Genomic DNA, 13,153 nt, shown 5'->3' with positions numbered 1-13,153 from the left:
GGACAGATTTTGTAATTATTAATAGTGAAGCTCATGGATAAAGTTAATTTTTAAAAATCTTGTGAAAACAAACAGCATACACATATCAATGAAATGTATACCAATGCCTGGGGTAAAAAAAAAATTAGTGGCTATTCAGAATATCATTTTTCCCTAGATCATTAATCATTGATTAATAATTATTAATAACTGCATGATAATACAAAATTCTTGGGTCTTTGGATATCAAAAATGTTAGCATGTGTGACAAAAATGAAAGCAAAATATAAATTAACCTGTCTCTTATCATATGTATTGATCCTATTCTAAAACTGCAAAAGTTACTCATGTTATGTTTTCTCCTTCAGAAACCATGCTGTTTTCATACAAATTTTGCATTAAGAGACTCTGTGTATTTTTATATATGTCAGGTACCTAAATTGTGGAAATGAGAGAAATTAACTATTTATTGCTCTCTACTTCTCTTTACTAAATACCTAAAATCTAAAATGAAAATATTATCCTTAGTTTCATTAGCCAAAATTCACTAGTGAATTAACTTTTTAAGTTGAAGTATAGTTGATTTACATTTTATGTGTTTCAGATGTACAACATAGTGATTCAATACTTTTATAGCTTATACTCAATTCAAAATTATAGGTGTTTCCCTGTGACATATGTTTTTATAGTTTATTTTATACATAGTATTTTGCATCTCTTCATCCTCTGTCCCCCATCTTGACCTTCCCCTTTGCCCCCTCCCCACTGGTAACCCCTAGTTTGTTCTCTATAACTGTGAGTCCATTTTGCTTTATTCCTTTGTTTTATTGTTTAAATTCCACATATAAGTGATAATATACACTTTTTAGGACTTCCCTGGTGGCTCAGACAGTAAAGAATCCACCTGCAATGTGGTAGACCTGTGTTTGATCCCTGGGTTGGGAAGATCCCCTGGAGGAGGGCATGGCAATCCACTCCAGTATTCTTGCCTGGAGAATCCCCAGGGACAGAAGTGCATAGCAGTTTACAGTCCATGGGGGTATAGAGTCGGACACGACTGAACACCTAAGTACATACACTTTTTATGACTGCCTGACGTATTTCATTAAGCATAATAATCTCCAGGTCCATCCATGTTGTTGCAAATGGCAGGATTTGATTGCTTTTTTATGGCTAAAATTTCATTATATATGCACATAACATCTTTTTATCCAATCAAGTATTGATGAACACTTAGATTGCTTCCATATCTTGGCTATTGTAAATAGTGCTGCTGTGAGTATTGGGGTGTACTTCTTGGCCACCATTGCAGGTCTTGCAGATTAAGAACATTTCTGTCCACATAGAACTTTATGTTAAGCAGGCTGGTCTAGAATACACAGTGCTTGTATCATTTATTACTTTAATGTTTTTTTTTAATTGAGACAAAACTGAAGTACTACAGCCTGTAAGTTTAAGGTATACAGTGTGTTTATTGATACATTTATATATTGCAAGATGATTAACACCTCTATCAGATCACATAATTATCTTTTTGTGTGTATGTTGGGAATAATTAAGATCTAGTCTCTTAGCAACTGGAAGACAGTATTATTTCTATAATCACTATGTTGTGCATTAGACATCCAGGACTTTATTGGTGGCAAATTTTTTACCTTAAACAGTATCTCCCCAATTCTCCCACCCACAGCACCTAGCAGTCACATTTCTACTCTGTTTTTATGAGTTTGGCTTTTTCAGATTCCACACAGAATTGAGATCACAAAGTGTTTGATTTTCTTTTTTTTTTTTTTTTTTTTAAAAGAAAATCCATCCTGAACCCTCCTCCCTCCTCCCTCCCCATACCATCCCTCTGGGTCATCCCAGTGTACCAGTCCCAAGCATCCAGCATCGTGCATTGAACCTGGACTGGCATCTCATTTCATACATGACATTTCACATGTTTCAATGCCATTCTCCCAAATCTTGCCACCCTCTCCCTCTCCCACAGAGTCCATAAGCCTGTTCTATACATCAGTGTCTCTTTTGCTGTCTCGTATACAGGGTTATCGTTACCATCTTTCTAAATTCCATATATATGCGTTATTATACTGTATTGGTGTTTGTCCTTCTGGCTTACTTCACTCTGTATAATAGGCTCCAGTTTCATCCACCTCATTAGAACTGATTCAAATGTATTCTTTTTAATGGCTGAGTAATACTCCATTGTGTATATGTACCACTGCTTTCTTATCCATTCATCTGCTGATGGACATCTAGGTTGCTTCCATGTCCTGGCTATTATAAACAGTGCTGTGATGAACATTGGGGTACACGTGTCTCTTTCCCTTCTGGTTTCCTCAGTGTGTATGCCCAGCAGTGGGATTGCTGGATCATAAGGCAGTTCTATTTCCAGTTTTTTAAGGAATCTCCACACTGTTCTCCATAGTGGCTGTACTAGTTTGCATTCCCACCAACAGTGTAAGAGGGTTCCCTTTTCTCCACACCCTCTCCAGCATTTATTATTTGTAGACTTTTGGATCGCAGCCATTCTGACTGGTGTGAAATGGTATCTCATAGTGGTTTTGATTTGCATTTCTCTGATAATGAGTGATGTTGAGCATCTTTTCATGTGTTTGTTAGCCATCTGTATGTCTTCTTTGGAGAAATGTCTATTTAGATCTTTAGCCCATTTTTTGATTGGGTCATTTATTTTTCTGGAGTTGAGCTGTAGGAGTTGCTTGTATATTTTTGAGATTAGTTGTTTGTCGGTTGCTTCATTGGCTATTATTTTCTCCCATTCTGAAGGCTGTCTTTTCACCTTGCTAATAGTTTCCTTTGATGTGCAGAAGGCTTTTAAGTTTAATTAGGTCCCATTTGTTTATTTTTGCTTTTATTTCCAATATTCTGGGAGGTGGGTCATAGAGGATCCTGCTGTGATGTATGTCAGAGAGTGTTTTGCCTATATTCTCCTCTAGGAGTTTTATAGTTTCTGGTCTTATGTTGAGATCTTTAATCCATTTTGAGTTTATTTTTGTATATGGTGTTAGAAAGTGTTCTAGTTTCATTCTTTTACAAGTGGTTGACCAGATTTCCGAGCACCACTTGTTAAAGAGATTGTCTTTAATCCATTGTATATTCTTGCCTCCTTTGTCAAAGATAAGGTGTCCATATGTGCGTGGATTTATCTCTGGGCTTTCTATTTGGTTCCATTGATCTATATTTCTGTCTTTGTGCCAGTACCATACTGTCTTGATAACTGTGGCTTTGTAGTAGAGCCTGAAGTCAGGTAGGTTGATTCCTCCAGTTCCATTTTTCTTTCTCAAGATCGCTTTGGCTATTCGAGGTTTTTTGTATTTCCATACAAATTGTGAAATTATTTGTTCTAGCTCTGTGAAGAATACTGTTGGTAGCTTGATAGGGATTGCATTGAATCTATAAATTGCTTTGGGTAGTATACTCATTTTCACTATATTGATTCTTCCAATCCATGAACATGGTATATTTCTCCATCTATTAGTGTCCTCTTTGATTTCTTTCACCAGTGTTTTATAGTTTTCTATATATAGGTCTTTAGTTTCTTTAGGTAGATATATTCCTAAGTATTTTATTCTTTTCGTTGCAATGGTGAATGGAATTGTTTCCTTAATTTCTCTTTCTGTTTTCTCATTATTAGTGTATAGGAATGCAAGGGATTTCTGTGTGTTGATTTTATATCCTGCAACTTTACTATAATCATTGATTAGTTCTAGTAATTTTCTGGTGGATTCTTTAGGGTTTTCTATGTAGAGGATCATGTCATCTGCAAATAGTGAGAGTTTTACTTCTTCTTTTCCAATTTGGATTCCTTTTATTTCTTTTTCTGCTCTGATTGCTGTGGCCAAAACTTCCAAAACTATGTTGAATAGTAATGGTGAAAGTGGGCACCCTTGTCTTGTTCCTGACTTTAGAGGAAATGCTTTCAATTTTTCACCATTGAGGATAATGTTTGCTGTGGGTTTGTCATATATAGCTTTTATTATGTTGAGGTATGTTCCTTCTATTCCTGCTTTCTGGAGAGTTTTTATCATAAATGGGTGTTGAATTTTGTCAAAGGCTTTCTCTGCATCTATTGAGATAATCATATGGTTTTTATTTTTCAATTTGTTAATGTGGTGTATTACATTGATTGATTTGCGGATATTGAAGAATCCTTGCATCCCTGGGATAAAGCCCACTTGGTCATGGTGTATGATCTTTTTAATATGTTGTTGGATTCTGATTGCTAGAATTTTGTTTAGGATTTTTGCATCTATATTCATCAGTGATATTGGCCTGTAGTTTTCTTTTTTTGTGGGATCTTTGTCAGGTTTTGGTATTAGGGTGATGGTGGCCTCATAGAATGAGTTTGGAAGTTTACCTTCCTCTGCAATTTTCTGGAAGAGTTTGAGCAGGATAGGTGGTAGCTCTTCTCTAAATTTTTGGTAGAATTCAGCTGTGAAGCCGTCTGGACCGGGGCTTTTGTTTGCTGGAAGATTTTTGATTACAGTTTCAATTTCCGTGCTTGTGATGGGTCTGTTAAGGTTTTCTATTTCTTCCTGGTCAAGTTTTGGAAAGTTGTACTTTTCTAAGAATTTGTCCATTTCTTCCTCGTTGTCCATTTTATTGGCATATAATTGTTGATAATAGTCTCTTATGATCCTTTGTATTTCTGTGTTGTCTGTTGTGATCTCTCCATTTTCGTTTCTAATTTTATTGATTTGATTTTTCTCCCTTTGTTTCTTGATGAGTCTGGCTAATGGTTTGTCAATTTTATTTATCCTTTCAAAGAACCAGCTTTTGGCTTTGTTGATTTTTGCTATGGTCTCTTTTGTTTCTTTTGCATTTATTTCTGCTCTAATTTTAAAGATTTCTTTCCTTCTACTAACCCTGGGGTTCTTCATTTCTTCCTTTTCTAGTTGCTTTAGGTGTAGAGTTAGGTTATTTATTTGACTTTTTTCTTGTTTCTTGAGGTGTGCCTGTATTGCTATGAACTTTCCCCTTAGGACTGCTTTTACTGTGTCCCACAGGTTTTGGGTTGTTGTGTTTTCATTTTCATTCGTTTCTATGCAAATTTTGATTTCTTTTTTGACTTCTTCTGTGATTTGTTGGTTATTCAGCAGGGTGTTGTTCAGCCTCCATATGTTGGAATTTTTAATAGTTTTTCTCCTGTAATTGAAATCTAATCTTACTGCGTTGTGGTCAGAAAAGATGCTTGGAATGATTTCTATTTTTTTTGAATTTACCAAGGCTAGCTTTATGGCCCAGGATGTGATCTATCCTGGAGAAGGTTCCATGTGTGCTTGAGAAAAAGGTGAAATTCATTGTTTTGGGATGAAATGTCCTATAGATATCAATTAGGTCTAACTGGTCTATTGTATCGTTTAAAGTTTGTGTTTCCTTGTTAATTTTCTGTTTAGTTGATCTATCCATAGGTGTGAGTGGGGTATTAAAGTCTCCCACTATTATTGTGTTATTGTTAATTTCTCCTTTCATACTTGTTAGCATTTGTCTTACATACTGCGGTGCTCCCGTGTTGGGTGCATATATATTTATAATTGTTATATCTTCTTCTTGGATTGATCCTTTGATCATTATGTAGTGACCTTCTTTGTCTCTTTTCACGGCCTTTGTTTGAAAGTCTATTTTATCTGATATGAGTATTGCTATTCCTGCTTTCTTTTGGTCCCTATTTGCATGGAAAATCTTTTTCCAGCCCTTCTCTTTCAGTCTGTATGTGTCCCCTGTTTTGAGGTGGGTCTCCTGTAGACAACATATGTAGGGGTCTTGTTTTTGTATCCATTCAGCCAGTCTTTGTCTTTTGGTTGGGGCATTCAACGCATTTACGTTTAAGGTAATTACTGATAAGTATGATCCCGTTGCCATTTACTTTATTGTTTGGGGTTCGAATTTATACACCATTTTTGTGTTTCCTGTCTAGAGAATATCCTTTAGTATTTGTTGGAGAGCTGGTTTGGTGGTGCAGAATTCTCTCAGCTTTTGCTTGTCTGAGAAGCTTTTGATTTCTCCTTCATACTTGAATGAAATCCTTGCTGGGTACAATAATCTGGGCTGTAGGTTATTTTCTTTCATCATTTTAAGTATGTCTTGCCATTCCCTCCTGGCTTGAAGAGTTTCTATTGAAAGATCAACTGTTATCCTTATGGGAATTCCCTTGTGTGTTATTTGTTGTTTTTCCCTTGCTGCTTTTAATATTTGTTCTTTGTGTTTGATCTTTGTTAATTTGATTAATGTGTGTCTTGGGGTGTTTCGCCTTGGGTTTATCCTGTTTGGGATTCTCTGGGTTTCTTGGACTTGGGTGATTATTTCCTTCCCCAGTTTAGGGAAGTTTTCAACTATTATCTCCTCAAGTATTTTCTCATGGTCTTTCTTTTTGTCTTCTTCTTCTGGAACCCCTATGATTCGAATGTTGTAGCGTTTAATATGGTCCTGGAGGTCTCTGAGATTGTCCTCATTTCTTTTAATTCGTTTTTCTTTTATTCTCTCTGATTCATTTATTTCTACCATTCTATCTTCTAATTCACTAATCCTATCTTCTGCCTCTGTTATTCCATTATTTATTGCCTCCAGAGTGTTTTTAATTTCATTTATTGCATTATTCATTATATATTGACTCTTTTTTATTTCTTCTAGGTCCTTGTTAAACCTTTCTTGCATCTTCTCAATCCTTGTCTCCAAGCTATTTATCTGTGATTCCATTTTAATTTCAAGATTTTGGATCAATTTCACTATCATTATTTGGAATTCTTTATCAGGTAGATTCCCTATCTCTTCCTCTTTTGTTTGGTTTGGTGGGCATTTATCCTGTTCCTTTATCTGCTGGCTATTCCTCTGTCTCTTCATCTTGTTTAAATTGCTGAGTTTGGGGTGTCCTTTCTGTATTCTGGCAGTTTGTGGAGTTCTCTTTATTGTGGCGTTTCCTCGCTGTGTGTGGGTTTGTACAGGTGGCTTGTCAAGGTTTCCTGGTTAGGGAAGCTTGTGTCGGTGTTCTGATGGGTGGAGCTGTATTTCTTCTCTTTGTTCAGTCGCGCTGTGGGGAGGGAGGGAGGGATGCTGCAAACAAATAACACTGGCATGCGCTCGCAGTGCCTCAGCCACACTGGGTCTGCCCCCGCTCACGGCACGTGTAGCCTCCCTGCCCACACTGCTCGGGCTCTAGGTTGTTCCGCCGGGAACAATCCACGGCTGGCCCTGGGTTGCATGCACCTCCCAGGTCCAAGCCGCTCAGGTTCAGGCACTCGGGTAGTCCTCAGAGGCGCAGACTCAGTTGGGCCTGCGTTTTGTGCTCTTCCCAGGTCCGAGCAGCTCAAGTGATGAGGTGTTTGGCGAGCGCCAATGCTGCGACTTATCGCCTCCCCGCCACTCGGTTATCTGGGTGTAAAACCGGTGCACCTTCTCAGGCAGATGTTAACCGTCCAGACCCCCAAAAAGTTTTAGTTAGCAAAGAAGCCTGCTTACAGTTTTATAGATAATGTCTCTCTGGGGCTGCGATTGCCCCCTTCCGGCTCTGGCTGCCTGTCACTGGAGGGGGAAGGTCTGCAGCCGGCTATCTCTGATCAATTCTTTGTTCCGTGCGCAGGCCTGGCGGTGTCTTAGGTTGGGGCTGGCTTTTCGCGTGGTAGATATCCCACAGTCTGGTTTGCTAGCCCAAATTATTTCGCTCAGATAGTGCTCAGGGTATTCAGGCCAGATTCTTACTCTAAGCGATGCAGCCCGCGCTGCGCCTCCCTGCCCAGCCCCTGCTTGCTAATGGCGCGTGCAGGCGTCTGCGCTGCTTCTCCGCTGGGGGAGTTACCGTAGGACTCGCAATCTTAGAGTTTTAATTGTTTATTTATTTTTTCTTCCTGTTACGTTGCCCTCTGTGCTTCCAAAGCTCGGCACAGATTCGGCAGTGAGAAGGTTTCCTGGTGTTTGGAAACTTCTCTCTTTTTAAGACTCCCTTCCCAGGACGGAACTCCGTCCCTCCCTCTTTCGTCTCTTTTTTTGTCTTTTATATTTTTTCCTACCTCCTTTCGAAGAGTTGGATTGCTTTTCTGGGTGTCTGATGTCCTCTGCCGGCATTCAGAAGTTGTTTTGTGGAATTTACTCGACGTTTAAATGCTCTTTTAATGAATTTGTGGGGGAGAAAGTGTTCTCCCCGTCCTACTCCTCCGCCATCTTGGCTCCAGTGTGTTTGATTTTCTGTGTCTCACTTATCTCACTTAGCATAATGTGCTCAAGGTCCATTCCTGTTGCAAATGGCAGGATGTTCTTTCTCGTGGCTGAATAATAGCTGTATGTTTGTATTCCACATTTTATTTATCCTTTCATGTATTGATGAGCACTCATGTTGTTTCCGTATCTTAGCTATTGAGAATAATGCTGCAATAAACATGGGAGTGCATATATCTCTTCAATATCTATTTTCACTTCCTTTCAGTATATACTCTGAAATACAATTGCTGGATCATATAGTAATTCTATTTTCAATTTTTTGAGGAACCTCCACATTTTCCATAGTGTTTGAACCAATTTACATTCCCACCAAGAGTGTAGAAGGGTTCCTTTTTCTCCACATCCTCGCCAATATTAGTTATCTCTTGTCTCCGTGATAGCCATTCTAAGAGGTGTTTGGTTACAGCTCACTGTGGGTTTGATTTCTATTTCCCCAATTATTTATAATGTTGAGTATCTCTTCATGTAGCTGTTAATCACTTGGATGTTGTTGCTGAAAAAAATATCTAATTCCCCTGCCCTTTTTATTGTATTGGTGTTTTTTCCCCCTATCCAACTGTATAGGGTCATTGTATATTTTAGATATTAGCCCCCATCCTATATATGTGTGTGTATGTGTGTATATATATATGAATAGCAAATATTTTCTTCCATCACATAGTTTGCCTTTTTTGTTTGCTGAATTAATTGACTAGTTTCAGCAGTTATTTGATTGTGTCTTTAAGAGTTCAAATCATATTATCTGCAAATGACAATGTTACTTCTTTCATTTCAGTTTGAATGCCTTTTATTATCTTTTCTAGCTTAATCGCTATAGCTAGGACTATCAGTATTGTGATAAATAAGAGTGTGAGAGTGGGCACCCTGTCTTATTTCTCATCTTAAATAAAAAGGTTTCAGTTTTTCACCATTGAATATTATTTTAAGCTGTGGGTTTGCCATATATGTCCTTTTATATTATATTTTCCTTATTGTATATTGTCAAACATTTTTTTCTGCATCAGTTGAGATGATCATTTTTATCTTGAGTTCTATTATTGTGGTGTGTCACATTTATTGATTTTTATTTTTAAACTTTACATAATTGTATGTTTTGCCAAATATCAAAATGAATCCACCACAGGTATACATGTGTTCCCCATCCTGAACCCTCCTCCCCATTTGTTTTTGATGAATCATCCTTGAGATGGTTTTGGGATCAATCCCACTTGTTCCTAGTGAAGGACCCTTTTTACTGTGCTGTTGAATTTGCTTTGCTAATAGTTTGTTGAGAATTTTACATCTGTGTTCATCAGGGATAATTTCTAGTTTTCCTTTTTTTTGTAGTGTCCCTTCCTGGATTTGGTAAAAGAGTAATGCTAGCCTTAAGTTTGCAAGTATAGAGGACTTTGAGAAGGATAAGAAAAAATTCTTCTTTAAAAGTTTGATAGAATTTGCCAGTGAAACCTCTGATCTAGGGCTCCTCTGTGTGGGTAGCTTTTTGATTGATTATTGATTCAATCCCTTTACTCATTACATGTGTACTCACAGTTTCTGTTTCTTCCCAATGCAGATGAGTGGGTTGTGTGTTTCTAGGATTCTATTTCTTTTAAGTTATTCAATTTATTGACATTATGCTGTTTACAGTAGTCTCATTATATTTTGTATTTCTGTGGTGTCAGTCATAATGTCTCTTCGTTCCTTTGTGATATTTGGGCCTTCTCTTTTTTCTTAGTTTATCTGAATATATTCTGTCTACTGGAGCTTAGTCTCATTACTACACCAGGAGCTGACTGCAAAGTGGTAGGAGGTGTGCAGAGTGCTCAGGGTACCCAGGATGACTACTGACCCCAGTAGGAAGTACTCCTCCTGTGTGACAGGTGTGGTACTCCCCATGCTCATGAGTGGATTTATTGCTGAGCACAGGCATCAGGGTCTGTTTCCCTTTAATGTTATTTAAACTTTTCTCTTTCCTGATCTCCTCTGTCCTCCAGTCATGGACTGGATTCCCCAGGACTCTGAGTGCTGCTAGAGAGAAACAGGGTAGTTGGGCAATCATTCACTGCTCTCTTTTTCTCCTATGAGACAGGGCACCACCCCCTGATAGATCATTATTGTATAGTCTTTCTTTGGGAGGGACAGCACTGTTGAAGTTGTTCTTACCATCTCCATAGCACCAGTTGCATGCTGGAATCTCCCTTCAGGAAGGCTGGACTTCATAAATCTCTCATCTGTGAGAATTTGCCCAGGTCAGCAGTTCAGGTTTTTTTCCCAACTGTAGCAAAAGAGGTTGTAAGTTTTCTTCTCTTTTGGTTCCACAGTCCACACCTAAGGTCTACTTATTGCTAGATGCTCAGATGGGCAAGACTCCTCATAGGTCCCTTGGCATATGGTGCTGGATCCCACAACTTCCACACAAGTATTTTTGTTCATGAATAAATGTCTGATTTTTTGTTGAAAAGGATGAACTAAAAAGAGGAACCATGTAAATATCACCATTCTGTAATTATTACCTTTAATTTGCCAACTTGACAACATATTATACTACTGAAACTTTCTTCTATACATGTTTTTTTCGTTATGTTTCTAATGTCTTTCTAACATAAATAATACAATTTTTTTCCTTTTCAAAGTATCATTACATCAAAATATCCTCCTGGATTTTATGTGCACAGGTAGTGTTAGTTTGTATTCCATAAACAATAATTTCCCTTTGTTTTCTTACTCTAATGAGCTCTTATTTGGTCTCATTTACTTAATAAACATTTAAAATGTTTACCATAATCATAGCTAATATCCACTAAGCCTTTAATATGCTTTTGTAACAAGTCCTTTACATTGAGTCCAATTCTAAATTCTCAGAATAAAATATATAATTATTCCACTTTACAGATAAGGGAAATGACTGCAGTGAAAGGGTAAATGATTTGCCTAAGGAAACACAGCTAGTTTTTTCAAAATTCAATGATAAAATATCATAATCTGACATACTGTGATATTTCCTTTGTGCCAGCTGCCTTAATACCCTTACCCTGACTGTGTGGAGAAGGGAGGAGGAGAAAAGAAAGTAGCTACAAGTTTAATAGGCATTAAATATGTCAGAGTAACAGACAAGCTCACATCTGCTACAGAAACAGGAATGAAAGCTTCTAAATATGTCTACATATGCTGTGTAGAGACTTGCAACATGCAGTGTGATTATGCACAAAAACACATGTGATTATTGCTTAGGTCATATGGCTTGGGTCACTTGCATAAGAGGAATCAAGGGACAAATTATGTTCATTTGCAGATAAAAGAGTGGCTGCTGCAAACAAAAATTGGAACGTTTTGAAGTAACCATTTATGTAGGCCAAAACTGGATCAAAAAACTTCAAGATCTTTTCCACTTGGGCAGAAACAGGCAGATAAGAGCAAGCTGGGAAAATGGACCCAATTTGTAGGATTAGCTCTTTGGAAAATAAGATGGGAAGGGAGAGTCCTGCTATTCTATGCTTAGTGACTTAAGAGACAAAGCCTTCCCTAATTTGATCAAGTCAGAAGTTGAAGTCCAAGCCAAAACCTATATCATAGGCACAGAGCCCAGAAAGTAGGTAATAGGAGAAAATAGGTCTGAGGTTGAAAGCTTATCTCTGTAAGCTTTTAGTTAGTACTGAAGATGCAGAAAAGGATTCATCACTCAGAGAACAGGGCTTCATACAGTGTTAAAGTATCCGATCTGCAAACAATAGAGCTGAAGTTCTAGGTAAGACTTCAGCTACAGCAGACAACTCGTACCAGGCAGAGTCACAGAGGAAGAACCCCAGGCCAAGGCAGTGGGTGGTACAAGTTTGATTCTCAGGGGACAAGTGGCTATTCACAGCTCACACTGTTATATAACAGACAATATATAATACATCTTTGGCAGGAAGATGTATTTTATACTCACCATCTGGTAGACCTGGAGCTCTTTGTAAAATACTCTTTGATTAAAGCAGAGATTAGTCTATATAGGAGATGAAAGGGTCTGGAAAAAGGCAAAAGTTGGCCTTCTCCATTGAAAAAAGGTGGTTCTGACCTCTAATTCTAGAGTCAAAAAAACAGTCTTCTGACTTGCAAAGTACTTGTCAGTCACTGATAAACTACCTTAGCTGTCTTTCTTGCATAAGCCCGTCAAAGGCAAATTTGTATTCATCCATATATTTTCTAGTAAGTTCTTTCGCCCTCCTTCATAACCATAGAAAATATATTCTTGGTATATAGATCACTCACATCCTGAAGTATATCTACATAGAATTTTAAAATACTCATTGCATATTCTTAGTGGAGCCCATGTGGCTTAGGTTATATGGTTTTATAGCAGTATATAAGCAATATCCATTCACAACACTTAATTAATGCTATTCTAAAAGATTCATTTAGGTTGTTAACATTAACACATATTTTCTTTTCCCTTTTCACACGTGGATTTTTATATTTGTTTGCAAAATGTTCTCAAACTTCCCAAGAACTATTTCTAAGGTCTCTCTGTAAGAATCAAAGAAAAACACATAGGAGATTTTTGGGTTTTTACTTTTTCTTAAAACATTAATAAAACAAGTACCCAGATTGTTAGAATTCAATACCACAACTGTTTTGTGTACATACACTGGAGACAAAAAGGTGGATAAGATGTTCTAACTACTATCAAGAATTTCAGTCTATCTGAAGGGAAAGAGATACATTCACAAGTAACTACAATGCAAGTCTGCAGTGATAAATGCTATAAAACAAATATAAACATTTCCTGTGGGAGCAAAAAGGAAATGGTGATTGATTGAGATTATGGGTATTAAGAAAGGGAAGCCTTGCAAAATGTATAACATTTGAGTTATACCTTTAAGAACACCTATATCAAGAAGGCAGAGAAGGGGTAAGGTAAAAGGCTAATTTTTGGCAGAGGAAGGAAAGAATGACACTGAAAATTGCCTGTTTTATTCAAGGG

The 13,153-nt window shown here is 37.5% G+C and overlaps 2 long non-coding RNA genes across 3 annotated transcripts in view; one reads left to right on the top strand and one right to left on the bottom strand.

Moving 5' to 3' along the window:
* The window catches only part of LOC147374049 (uncharacterized), a 294,066-nt gene that overhangs the window by 264,214 nt on the left and 16,699 nt on the right, over window positions 1-13,153 (top strand). The window lies entirely within an intron of this gene.
* Window positions 9,664-13,153, bottom strand: part of LOC147374048 (uncharacterized) — a 364,526-nt gene continuing 361,036 nt past the window's right edge. Inside the window, exon 3 of one of the 2 annotated variants that reach the window (XR_015162378.1) lies at window positions 9,664-10,465. This is a non-coding gene — a long non-coding RNA (uncharacterized LOC147374048). Of the gene's footprint in view, window positions 10,659-13,153 lie in introns of both variants that reach the window. The other variant, XR_015162372.1, reaches the window with a different exon arrangement.

Source organism: Bos grunniens, chromosome 4, assembly GCF_055505025.1.
Source record: "Bos grunniens cultivar Pamir isolate PY7600 chromosome 4, Bosgru_T2T1.0, whole genome shotgun sequence".
NCBI lineage: Eukaryota > Metazoa > Chordata > Mammalia > Artiodactyla > Bovidae > Bos > Bos grunniens.
The sequence above is the reverse complement of the archived record's forward strand: the minus strand, read 5'-3'. Positions and strand labels throughout refer to the sequence as shown.